Source organism: Mastigoproctus giganteus, chromosome 10, assembly GCF_048544385.1.
Source record: "Mastigoproctus giganteus isolate SK-2022 chromosome 10, ASM4854438v1, whole genome shotgun sequence".
NCBI classification, from domain to species: Eukaryota; Metazoa; Arthropoda; class Arachnida; order Uropygi; family Thelyphonidae; genus Mastigoproctus; species Mastigoproctus giganteus.
In genome coordinates this window covers 11,315,405-11,328,180 of record NC_143584.1, presented here as the reverse complement: position 1 = coordinate 11,328,180, position 12,776 = coordinate 11,315,405, and positions in this window count along the sequence as shown.

Sequence of the window (12,776 nt, the reverse complement as noted above, 5' to 3'; positions counted from 1 at the left end):
AGTCACAGCTAGTTCGTGCCTTTTCTCGAATGCTGACAAGATAGTATTCGTTGTGGCTAGCAGATTTGTGATCGTTGATCTGTTTGGAAGGGAATAGTGAATTTGGGCTGGATTACTGGGCATGATCTGCTTGGTGAGGATCGGGAGTAAGGTCTTTTCCAGGAGCTTCAGCAGGCTGGAGGAGTTGGAGATGGGTCGGAAATGTTTAGGTTTCGATGGCGACTGAACTTTGGCTAAAGGTTTGATGAGATAGTTTTCCCATTGCTGTGGGAAAATCTGGTTCGAGAGTAACTGGTTGAAAATAATTAAAAGTGGCTGAATAATGTACGGACTTAGGCATTTGAGCATGAATTGGGGAACTCCATCATCACCAGCGGTTGACGAGGCAGGTAGAGAATTGATGGCGACGATCAGCTGTTGTTTTGTGATCTGAATGGTGCTCAACACTTCTTGCTGGGTGGGCTCTGTTAGTAGAGCCAGATCTGAGTTTGGAATAGGATTACGATTAAATCTTGTGACGAAATCGAGCCACAATTCAGGATCAAATTGCAGAGGAAAATGAAGGTTCACTTTCTTGTATGGAATTTTTCCTTTAGCCAGATCTCGGTTAACATATAATTTGATTGCCTCAGATTTCATGCGATTAAATTGAGCCCGTGCCCTAGAATAAACGATGCGATCATTGACATTTTGCGACTGTTTCCATGTGCGATGGAGCTGTTGCTTCAGCTGGAAACTCATTTTGAGTTCTGAATTCCACCAAAGTCTTGTATATGGACTGATTGTGATTTTTTTAGAGGCGGCATATTTGGCAACCGTGTTGATCCAGTTTGTGAGAATGTTCACAGCTATTTCTGGGTCACAAGTCTCTAAGGCCACCCAGGGAATGAGAGAGGCGGCTCTGATGCACTTATCTACGTCAAGTAAGTTGGGGCTAGTGATGTCAACCTTTTTTGTTGTCCTTCTGGTTTCTAATTTGGGGGCTGGCAGATATGCAGTCACATGTATTGGTACATGATCAGAGTCGAATGACGTTTCTGCAATGTAATCAAGGGTGCAAGGGATAGAGGCTAGAACTAGGTCTAAGAGGTTATTCCCCCTGGTTGGAGCTTCATTAATAAGTTGTAGATCAGCACATCTCAAGTGTGCCAGAAGATCCTTTTTCATATTAGATAGCTGAGGAGGTAAATTGAAATCACCACAAACTACGTGAGAGGCTGTGGGATGCAGCTGATTGATTATCCAGTTGGAAACTTCAAGGATGATTTGCGGAGAAGGCGTTGGAGGTATGTACACCACACAGAGGTCAAACGTCACGAAGTTGTATCTTAACGTAACGAGGATTGCTTCATAGTTAGGGGAGTTACTGGATTTATTATCCAATAGCTTGAAAGTGGATTTCTTGTAAAATATTGCGACGCCTCCACCCTTGCGTGCAATCCGAGATGTGAATACGACCCCATAATCAGCTGGGGCAGCTGCTGCTAGGAATTCTTCATCGTCATTGAGCCAGGTTTCGGTGATGGCGAGCAGGTCAGAATATCCGGGGAGCAGAATATCCGGGGAGCAAAATATCCGGGGAGCAGAATTCTTGGAATGCCAAACAACACGAGGTTGTGAATGGCCCCGAGAGAAAGGCTCCATCGGAGAAGAAATCATCACCAAGTTGTGATCTGTTGTGCTTAGAGGACCACTAAACTTTACCGTGTACCTAGACGTGGTGTTCGTGAAAAAAAAGATCAAGCATGTTGGCTGTGTGGTTAGGATTGTCTGGTAGGTAAATGAACAATCCGTGCAAGCTCGTTAGCAATTGCATAAGCCTCTGCATCTCGACCAGTTGGGTCAGTGTGACTAGAAAACGGAGGCAGCTGAAGTTGTGAACATTAGTCACCAAGGAAAATTACCTCACTCTTAGGAGAATTGGACTGCAGAAAGTCAGAGTTCCAAGTGATTAGTGGAGTTGGGGGAACGATAGAGATAATAGATGAATTTGACAGAATTTCTGTGACAAGGAGCGGAGTCGTCTGTGTCGTCTCAAAAATGAAGTTTGCCGGTGGCAGCGTGATGGTCTGGTGCTGTTTTTCATAATTTCACATGGAACTAATTGGTTGATTTAGCGTAGATAGCTCCTCCCCACCAAAAACCGGGTTTTTTTCGTCCAGCAAACAGGCAAATCGATCAGAGAACACACCCAATTTACAGACAAAAAAAAAAAAAAAAAAATATATATATATATATATATATATATATGGGTAGATGTAATCATTTACAGGGGGAGGCCTAATATCATAATTTTGATTTTTTTGTTGGTTGATTTGGACAAAGCCATGAATGTTGAAGTCATACTGTTCGCATTGAGGCGGACTGATTTGAAGACATGATCGAAAAGTTGGACTGGGCCGTCCAGAGCCCTGAACACACTCCTATAGAGAACTTCTGGACTGAATTAGATTGTTGGGTGCTTGTGAGGAGAGACCAAATCAGCTCTGCCAAAAGACACAGCTGGCTGAACTAGTCCGCACTTTCAAGCCCAAATTGCGAAAAAAGAATATCGGAGTACATTGACAAAATAAATAAAAAGATGGAGAGTGTTTCACGGAAACTAGAGTGACCATGATTCGACTGGAGTGGTGCCGTTAACGCCAAGACTGGGCTCTGGAACAGCGGGAAAAGAAAAAGATCATATGGACTGAAGAGACGCGATTTACACTTTTTCTGTACCAATGGTAGGGTTAAAGTGTGACTCGAATTTCATGAAGCCATATATCGAGACTGTCTCGTATTCACCACTCAAGTGGCTCGAGGTGGTATAACGGCATGGGTTATGTTCTGTTGGTGAGGATTGGGTTTTCTCATACCGTTATAAGGTCTTGTTACCTCCAACGAATATCTTTATTTCTGTGATATTGGACCAACTTCACTCTGCAATACTTCATTTTTACCGGATTGCTGTGGTTTCTTTCAGGACGACAACTCAATTATCCACCGTGTGAAAACTGCATCTGAATGATTCCAGGAACATTCCCAAGATTTCCTAATTCTCCAGATCTGAATTTCATGGTTATTTTAGAAAGGGCAGTTTGACTTGGCAGTTCTCTATCAACCACAATGCAGCAGTAGCAGCTGACAAATATCCTGTTGAAAGAATGGTCAAATCTGAGTGCTTCAGACACTTACTGGAATCCAGGCCACTGCGTGAACAGGCTATAATTCGGGCTAAAGGTATCCACGGGCTGTAATTCGGGCTAAAGGTATCCACGAGGGCTCAATATGCCCTTTTGGATATTGAGCCCTCGTGGATAGAGACCCGATTCAAGTCCCGTCCATGATGGAGGAATTTTTAAGGCTTGGCTTTTTTCACAACGTGGCTGAGTTATTTGGTCTCAGTGGAGGGTACATGGATTTCTCTCCCGGAAACTCGGGTTTTTCCTTCAGCAAACAGAAAACGTACTGCAGAACACACGCAATTTGGAGACAATATACACGGAGCAATATGGCCTTAGTCGCCTATGCTCCTAAAACCATACTACAACAATAAAAGGTTCTATTTTTTTTGCCCAGTGACTGTGTATTCCCATAACTTTTTTAACGAGAAAGGTTTGTCTTTTCATTCTCCATGAGTAAAGTTTATCTTTCTCCAAAAGTGATTTCTTTAAAGTCTGAAAATAATATTATTTCATTATATTTTATAAAAAGTACATCAACATTTAGCTTAAATGAAAAAAAAAAAAAAAAAAAAAAAAACGCACGCGATAAACAATGTCATCGAAAGAAGAAGTTTAATGAGTTTCTTATGATGGCAAAATGAACCATGAGGGAAGCACAAAATTAACGGAGAAGACAATATCGATCACTGCTAACAGTAAAGAAATTCTCATTAAATGTTGTCCAAAGTATTTACCACTTCCTATCGAAGCTGGCACCTGATCATCATAATAACAGTGAAAACTGATTCTCAACTTTCGAATTTATATATTAACGAATGCTGTTTCCTGTTCAGAGGGCGCTGTCTTCGTCATTCTCAGTTCGCTTCGATAAATCCAGGTTGCTTTCATTAATGAACTGCATTTCCCGAACTAATTAGGTTTGTTATGTTACAGAGTCCAAGGATCGTTAAACGGCCCTTCTCATCGATGAGTCTCCTCCCATAGCCGCAACACAACGGTCCAGGGCAATCAGACAGAAATTGTGTATTTAATGCGCTTAGAATGATCTAATGTCCTTCATAACCCACCCTCCTTCCCACCCTCCTCGTCTGGGGGATGAAAGGCAATCAGCTAGTCTTCCGTTCATAATGACAACGTGGTTCGTGGATAATTGAATCAGCTTTGTGATCACGTCACATTGAACTCTACCAGATGATGTAAACACCAACCCAATGAGAGGAGCGAGGACCCTTATCGGAGCAATATTTTGTTTTCTGTTTGGACATTTTTTGACACTCTGAGAATGATTAATCAAATCCCTAATTCCATGTCTGTAGGCCTGAGATGGATCAACGTGATCGGTTGAATATACGTAAAGCTACATGTTAAGTCGTTGCATTTCATGATTATACTGTTATTCCCAGGTTAAGTGCTATGCTCTTGAGTTAACTTCTGGAGAAATTCAAGAAATTCAAAAGTTTGGAGAAATTCAAGAAATTGCTCGTGACACTGCTAAGATTTTCAATCGGGTGTATGAAGGTCTTCTTCTTTTGATTAACTAGCTTCCTCTTTGGCACTCTTGTGCATGTAATGGTGGATGGTTTTCTGCCTTCCAACTAATGATGTGGTAATCCAAGATGCTGTTCTTTCACCAACTCATTTTCTTCTACATTTGTATATGTTAATGATCTTCCATCGACTGAAAATCATATGTGAGATGGTATATCACGCCTTCCTGTTCGACAATCCTGGTTCTGCACAAACACCTACAACTTCTAGAATATTCGCTACTAATTGTTTAAACGATGATTTCAGGTAATTGTCCAGTGGGTGTGGGTGGGAGGAAAGGAAACCTAGTTAATTTCAATCCATCATAACCTAGGTCTGTCTTATTTTTCGCAAATATCACTGTTGCACCCATGCTGACCTTCAGCAACACTCAGTTTTCTAGACAACGTCATGCACTCTATTTTTATTGGGGATAACCCTGAACTGTGATTTTTCTTGGTATATCACAGACAAGTATTGCTTGCTCTACATCGAAGAAACAAAACGCTTTCTTTTCCATTTGGCTTTACTTACCTGCTAAGCAGCTGCTAACTCTGTTCAAGTTATAAGTCCTCTCTACCATAGAATATTGTTGCTACATCTGAGATGGTGCTCCCCAAACCTTTCTGAAGCGCCTAGATTCTCCAAACGAGGACATTCAGGTTAAATCATTGTGCAACTCCCAACTCACGGAACTAATTTTTTCTGTTCCTTATTTATTCCTTCTTTATCTGGCTTTGTCAATCATCAACCCATTCCTCTACTAGTTTTTGAGGCTAGCATAAAAATTCCTAGAAGTTTTTAAACTTACCACTCCTGATAGTTGATGTTGTTAAACTTTCATTATAAAGAAAGACTTTCGGAGGTTTTAGGATTTTATAATCACAAAAAAGACTGAACTGCTCATATTACTATTAGCAAAAGGAATCTCAAGAGTTGGGAGAACCTCCCTTAAGGTTTTTACTTTCTTTCTGTCTCTTTGACTAAACCAAGCGAGGAATCAGAGAGATTGACTTCGTTGTGTAATTACCGCGATACTGGTCGCCAGGGATTTCTGCCCCATTTCCCAGAGAAAACGTTACGCAATTGGAGGAGACTGTGTGTATTGCCCACGAGGTTCACAGACCACTGCGCAAATAGTTTCCGCCCATACACATGTTCCGCACACTATTTGAACGTTACGCCATGTCCAGAGAATGCCGGAATATCGTGCTTTGGTGACGATGACGGTCATTTCCGAGTAGCGTTCTAGGAAATAACGAAATCTCGTGAATGGCGTTTTCTTCTCGTAAAGTATGGAAACCTCCCTTTATTGGAACAGATCAACGAATGTGGTGCGGCTTTCGTACTCCGTAGAATATCCTGGCGATGGGAGCGGCTAATTTGTACCCATAACCAGGATGATCGATCATTCCATCATCTGACCGTGAAAAAGTGTTTGTTTTTTTTGAATAGTTATTTTAAACCTGAAAACTCGGGTTTTTCATCCAGCAAAACTAGCAAATGGACCACAGAACCCACGCAATTTGCATAATATACAGGGAGCAATGTAGTTCAATTCATTGATGCGCCTAAAGTCTTACGCCAAACACACAAATAGGCATCCCTCTCTTTATCTCTGAATTGGTACCTATCGGGAATTGTCTCTTTGGAATACTTATGGAATATTTTCCATAAACTCTCAAGAACAGTTTCAAACCATTAAAATTACTCAGTTTAATGATGGAACCTAATGGAAAGTTGAAAGTTTTGATGTACATATAGGGTGAACCATAAGTTACGTATGCTCTTAATTTTAAACCTGAGTTTTCTGAAATCTCGTGGCTGAGTTAGTCGGTCTTAGATGAGGGTAGCATGGTGTTTTTTCCCGAAAACTCGGCCCATCAAACAGAAATTTACAGACATATTATATATAGCGCAATATGGCCTAAGGCCCTTCAAAAGCAACATTCTGAAACCTTTATGTATAGAGTCCTATGGTTTTTTTTTTTTTTACTTGCAGAAACCTTTCAAAATTTATAAGATTGCAGAATACACTGTCCAGTCAAAACGTTATGACCATTCCTGTGTTTTAGGTGTTCCTTGGTGGTTCCTTTCCTCCTCTTTCTAGTGGCAGAACCGGTAAATGAAGGTGAATGAATACTAAAGAAGAAACTCCTGCCAAAGGCAGGAGTTTCTTCTGTGCAAACTCGACATAGTCCACCACAATTCGTGTTTTGACAATCGTTATAAATAAACAAGTCGGACAATATCCAATACTTTCCTATATTCTACTCACTCAATCACTTTCAGTAGCTTCGAGATCGCTCTTTGAGACCAGAGGTTTCAGATGGAAGAATATTGGCGTATCCATTGTTACTCCTCTTTTCAAAAATATACACAATGGAATACAACTTGGCAAAGTCCACATATCGGCATTCTAACCAGACATATGTAATTACGAGTTTTTTTTTTTTTTGTAAATTTTAATGGCTATTCGGTGTTCAATAACATTGAAAGATTGGAATGAATGAATCAAATAGACAGGTTCTATTTTCAACGGTTTGAAGGAGAGTCATCAGGAAGTTTTTTCGCTAGGTTAATTAACTACGTCTGGCAGTTTTCATCGATTTCCAATGCTGAGCGAGATGGGCGATAACAAAGGTCAGCTGGAGTGATCTGACAATGCTTCTGAACGCAAGACCAACGTAATTAATCTTTCGTAATAATAAAGTATTGGGCAATGATACTTTTCTTTCAGTTCAGGTTCAGACGCTGATGATTAAATTTGCGACGAGTATTAGTAAGGTCAAAATGACGCGAGGAGGAGAACGTTTTCTGCCTCAGCCAGAAAAAAGAAAAAGAAAATTAAACATAATATTCATGTAGTTCTTCTTTCCATAAAGTGACCATCCAATTCCACTTTGAACTTAGACTCACTGTCTCAGACACAACGTGTCTGAGGCAGTGAGTCTAAGTCCGAGTTCAAATCCGTCAATGACGCGAGGAAGTTTCACGGGTTCTTTTCATTCAGTAGCTGAGCTAATCGGTGTCATTTGAAAACTCTGACATGCCCCTTATTATAAGTACACTGGTATCCAAAACTTAAGGACAAACATTATTTCTAAAGGTTACAACCACAAAATCTTTACTTAAGGTATTCTTTACTGATGAGAGTAGATTCAGTCTCAACAGCGATCCTGGACGTCTAGGATGGACGTACACAACTTCAGATACTGAAAGGCGGTACTGTAACCGGTGCACGCTACTGTACTGAGGTAATCCTTCACCATGTGCGTCTGTTCCGAGGTGCTATTGGCCCTGAGTTTGTGTTTATGGGTGGAGGATTATTATTATTATAACGCCACACCCCATCGCACTGCAGCTGTTGATATGCTTTTGGAAAGTGAGGACATTGTTCGTATGGATTGGCCTGCCCGTTTCACGATCTAAATCCAAACGAACACATAGGACGCTCTGGGGAGACGCCTAGCGGCACGTCCACACCCACCAGAAAATGTTCACCTGCTGAAGATGGCGCTGACAGAGGAATGGACGATGTTACCGTAAGAACTTATCAACAACATTGTTCTAAGTATGGACAGGCGGTGCAAAGTCTGCATCGAGATTAGGGGTGGCATCTCCTACTGAGGACCACCTCTTACCTTTGTTCCATCTCACCTGTATCATAGCAGCCAGTGCTAGGTTGCCATTTTTGAATAAAGTCCCTCTGTACCGTTTTGTTTCCGTTGTTGTGTCGGTGTTGTTTCCTTCATCATTTCTGTACCTCACGAGGTTCCTTTGGTATGCTTTTCCCATATCCAGGCTACTCCTATGAGAAGCTACAGGTGAAAACCTGACAGGTCCTTAAATTTTGCACAGCAGTGTATTTTTCCTCATACTCCTGGCGAAATTTGCTTCTAGTACAATTTTCTTTTCAATGTTTAGGATAATTGGTTTCATCCGCTCACAGGGAGGGCGCAAGTGTAATTTTGCGCCGTAGCACTAACCCGAGTCGATCTTATGCTAATTTCTGCTACACCCCCCTCAGAGGGATTATCAGCACCCCTGAACACTTAATTCTACCTCACTGGTATTTGCAAAATCCCCTTGCACCTTCTCTGTTTAACTGAATACCATCCTTATGAAACAAATTCCATATCTACTAATTGAGGCCTACCATGCTGAGAAAGGTGTCTCTTCATAGGCCTCTCAAAATTCTTCTGGCCTACAGTATATCCACAGGGCTTTCATCGTGAAATCTCTTTTCTCATGGCATCTCTCTGGCACCTCCCTCGTTTTCAGGAGGTGCCAGAACGAGGTACACATTGAGTCCAGCCCTCAACTGTTTTTCAGTGATTTGTGCCGCTGTCACTCTCCGGTTGGCTGAAGAAAAGCAAGACAGATTCATCTTGAGCACGTTCATCCACCACTTTTCTCCGTCCAGAGCGCTGTCCCCGATCAGATGTTGTTCTGGAAATGGCGTATTCCCAATATACTCTTGATACTGTCGAACGGGGATAGTGCAATTTCTGTACCAAATACGCGATAGAGTGACCCATGCGTCGGGCACCCACTCTTACCCCTCTTTCAAAGTTGGTTAACTCACGACGTTTATCCATACTGACATCGAATTACCGTCTACGTGAATGCAGTGTACCTATATACCTACCAAGCGGTAGGTTCGTCCACCAGCGAAGAGGGGTGACAGCGTCGCATTGCCAAGAACCAGGTATCCCACGAATTCTGTCTTTTCAGTGTACTACGAACACGAGTATTGAACTATAAATTTTTTAAATAATTATCTAAATATAAAATAAGGTAACTTACATGAGACTGTTATACTTAACTTTTTATGTTCTATTAAATATAGTATTTATAATTACACAAAGAAATGTCTTCAATGACTTTTGGGTTTTGGAACCAAAAATCACATCTAACAACAGCTGTTAATTTAAACATGCATATCCGCGAAATACACTGGTGTGCAAAACTTATGGATCAACACTATTTCTAAAGGTTACAACCACAAAATCTAACACGTAGGTTAGTGCAAAAGCATCATTTTAACGTAGCCATCTACCAAAGTAGTTAAATAAATTAATTAAATTGACATCGTTTTGGTTATACCTCATATTGTGAATGCCTTCACAACGAGTTGCCATGGTATCGTACTACCTCGAATAAATAACACTTCACCAGTGGAGAAGACTGCTGTTATTTATTCTCAGCGGATACCACCACCCAGACGGCACCATTTCAAAGCTTGTTGGCTTCTCTTTGGTGGGTGTTATTTAACCAGAAGACTTCTGTTATTTAGCAGTGGAGAAGACTGCTAAATAACAGCAGTCTTCTCCACTAGTGAAGTGTTATTTATTCGAGGTAGTACAATACCATGGCAACTCGTTGCGAAGGCATTCACAATATGAGATATAACCAAAACGATGCCAATTTAATTAATTTATTTAACTATTTTGGAAGATGGCTACGTTAAAATGATGCTTTTGCACTAACCTACATGTTAGTCATTCTACCTCGTAGCACGAGGCCTTTGCCCTTAAATATTTTTTAGTCTAAACCACAAAATCTTTACTTAAGGTACTCCATTGTTGGGTCGATATTGTTTCCTTCATCATTTCTGTACATGACGAGGTTCCTTTGGTATGCTTTTTCCGTATCCAGGCCACTGGTATGAGAAGCTACAGGTGAAAACCTGTAGGATTCAGATTACAAGGATATAGTTGAAAACATGGTGGCAAACTTCAAAAACCTGGACTACATGAGTGTCAAGGTACATTTTTTACACTCCCACATCGAAAATCTAGGAAGTGTTGGTGAAGAACAGGGTGAGAGGTTTCACTAGAACATTAAAGATATGGAGATGAGGTACCAGTGGAGGTGGAATGTCAACATGACGGCTGACTATTGCTGGATGTTGAAGAGGGACTGTAAAGTAGAATGATCTGCAAGAAAATCAAAAAAACAAAAATTTGATCCATCGTATGAGAGGTGAATGCTTACTAGACTTTTACCACACTGCTCTTTTTAACGGTCTTTTCAAAGTCTGGTAAAAGTAGCATTTTGTTGTCATTTCAATTCACAAATTCTGTTAACTTTAATAAAAATTTGTTAAAGGCCAGTGAAGATAACTAAGGCTTGTTTGTTTTGTTTCTTGTGGGGTTCTAAGCAATTAACTCCATATTGCACAATATATATTATCTGTAAATTGTGCGTGTTTTGTGGTCGATCTTCGGTTTGCTGAAAGAAAAATCCCAGTTTTCGGGAGGAAAAATCATCAGATAGATGAATTAAATCGATGAGACTACTTTGTTGTTTTTAGCGACAGATAACGAGGAATGCTCATGGGGATTAGCAATTATCCGCAGCTCAACGACTTAAAAGAAGGTTACTGAAATGAGTTGTTGGAATGCCATGATATAAAAGAAAGATTGATAACCAAGCATCCGTGAGGTATGATCTACATCACAATCTGCCTTCATCAATTTTTCAGATTAGATGACTGGTCAAATATGAAGTTAGTAACTTTAATAATGCAAGATGTGTAATTTTTTTATTATTGTGATTATTATTAATCCACTTAAAAGCATCGATAAAAATTTTAAATTCTTCAAAGGTTTTCTTGGCTGGTCACTAATTCCTCCAGAAATTTCAATGGAAGTATTCTCAGTAGCATATGAGCAGCGTCGAAAGAGATTATTACACTGCTCGAAAAAATTAACCGAACACATAGAAAACGTGGTGTAACTAGTGGAGCTTTGCGATGAAGAGGGAAAAAATTTGATTTGGTGGTGTACCATAGAACAACGATGAAATGATGAGACAGTGAGAAACTTAGGAGAGGTATAAGGGACATTTTTAAGGGTTGTATAAGAATTACCAAAAAGGTCACATCACAAATCGATACAAGGTGCTCGAAAATATGGTCGCAAGACATCACTTACGGCGAATGATCCCCTCCAATGGCTAAATAGGCCTAGCCGTGGCGATCTATGCTCAATATAAGGGTCTCTATAAGATTCTGTGGCAACAAATCTCGTTCTTCCACCAGGCAATGCCTTAACTCGCCAAGTAACCGAGGAGTTGGCTGTCGGCGTGCTCAAGGATATTCCACACATGTTCGATTGGATTTAAGTCTGCTGATCGTGCTGGCCACGGCAGTCGTTGGATTTCTTCTGTTTCAAGATATTCCTCCACCACTTGAGCTCTATGTACAGCGACCTTTTCATTAATGAAAAGAATATCTGGGCCAAACGCACTCCTAAAAAGTCGCACATAGAATTGGAGAATCTGTTTTCGGTACTTCTGCCTCCACTGTAAGTGCCCCTTTCTGCGATGTTGGAGGGACGGTACGGCGTTCCTCGTCTCCAGATGAAAAACGTCTAGATGTAGGATAAGGGACATTGTCTGTAGGCTAAAACGGACTCTTCAGAAAACAGAACTGTATCCCATTTGTCAGGGCTCCAAGTCAAATATTCATGGCACCAGTTTCGATGAGCTCTGCGGTGGTTTGAGGGTTAAAGGGATCCGGTTGGAATGTTTTCACTTGTGACCACAGCAACTTTAAGAGACAGTTGATGAGAGGATATCGTAGGGTTCCGTTTTGTTGTTAGAGCAAGATAGTGGTCTGTTGTGGTGGACGTAGCCCTCCGGCGAACTTTGCCAGCTGTCCTTGTAATGATTGCTCTCTCCTGAAACTGGTTTCATAGTGCCGAGTCGACACTGTGCGACATATTAAGTCAACGTGCCACTTCTAGCTGTTCTGCTTCAAGTCGTCCAACGGCCCTCCATCTCAAAGAATCATCTAAACGACGATGACTTGCCATCCTGAGTACTGGAGATGTAGCTGTCCCACTGAGCAAATCAAAAAACAGGAATAAACTGATGTGGTCGCAACCCATGTTTTTATAGTTATGAATAATTTGTATAATGTTCGGCTCTGTAAGATGGTAGATCGATTCCTATTGGATACTCGGAATTTGCATGCCAGGATGACTATTATAACAAATATTCGCCTTCGGTGACACTGTTCACAAAAAATTTCATGAAAAATATTTTGTTCCGTTAATTTTGTCGAGCAGTGTA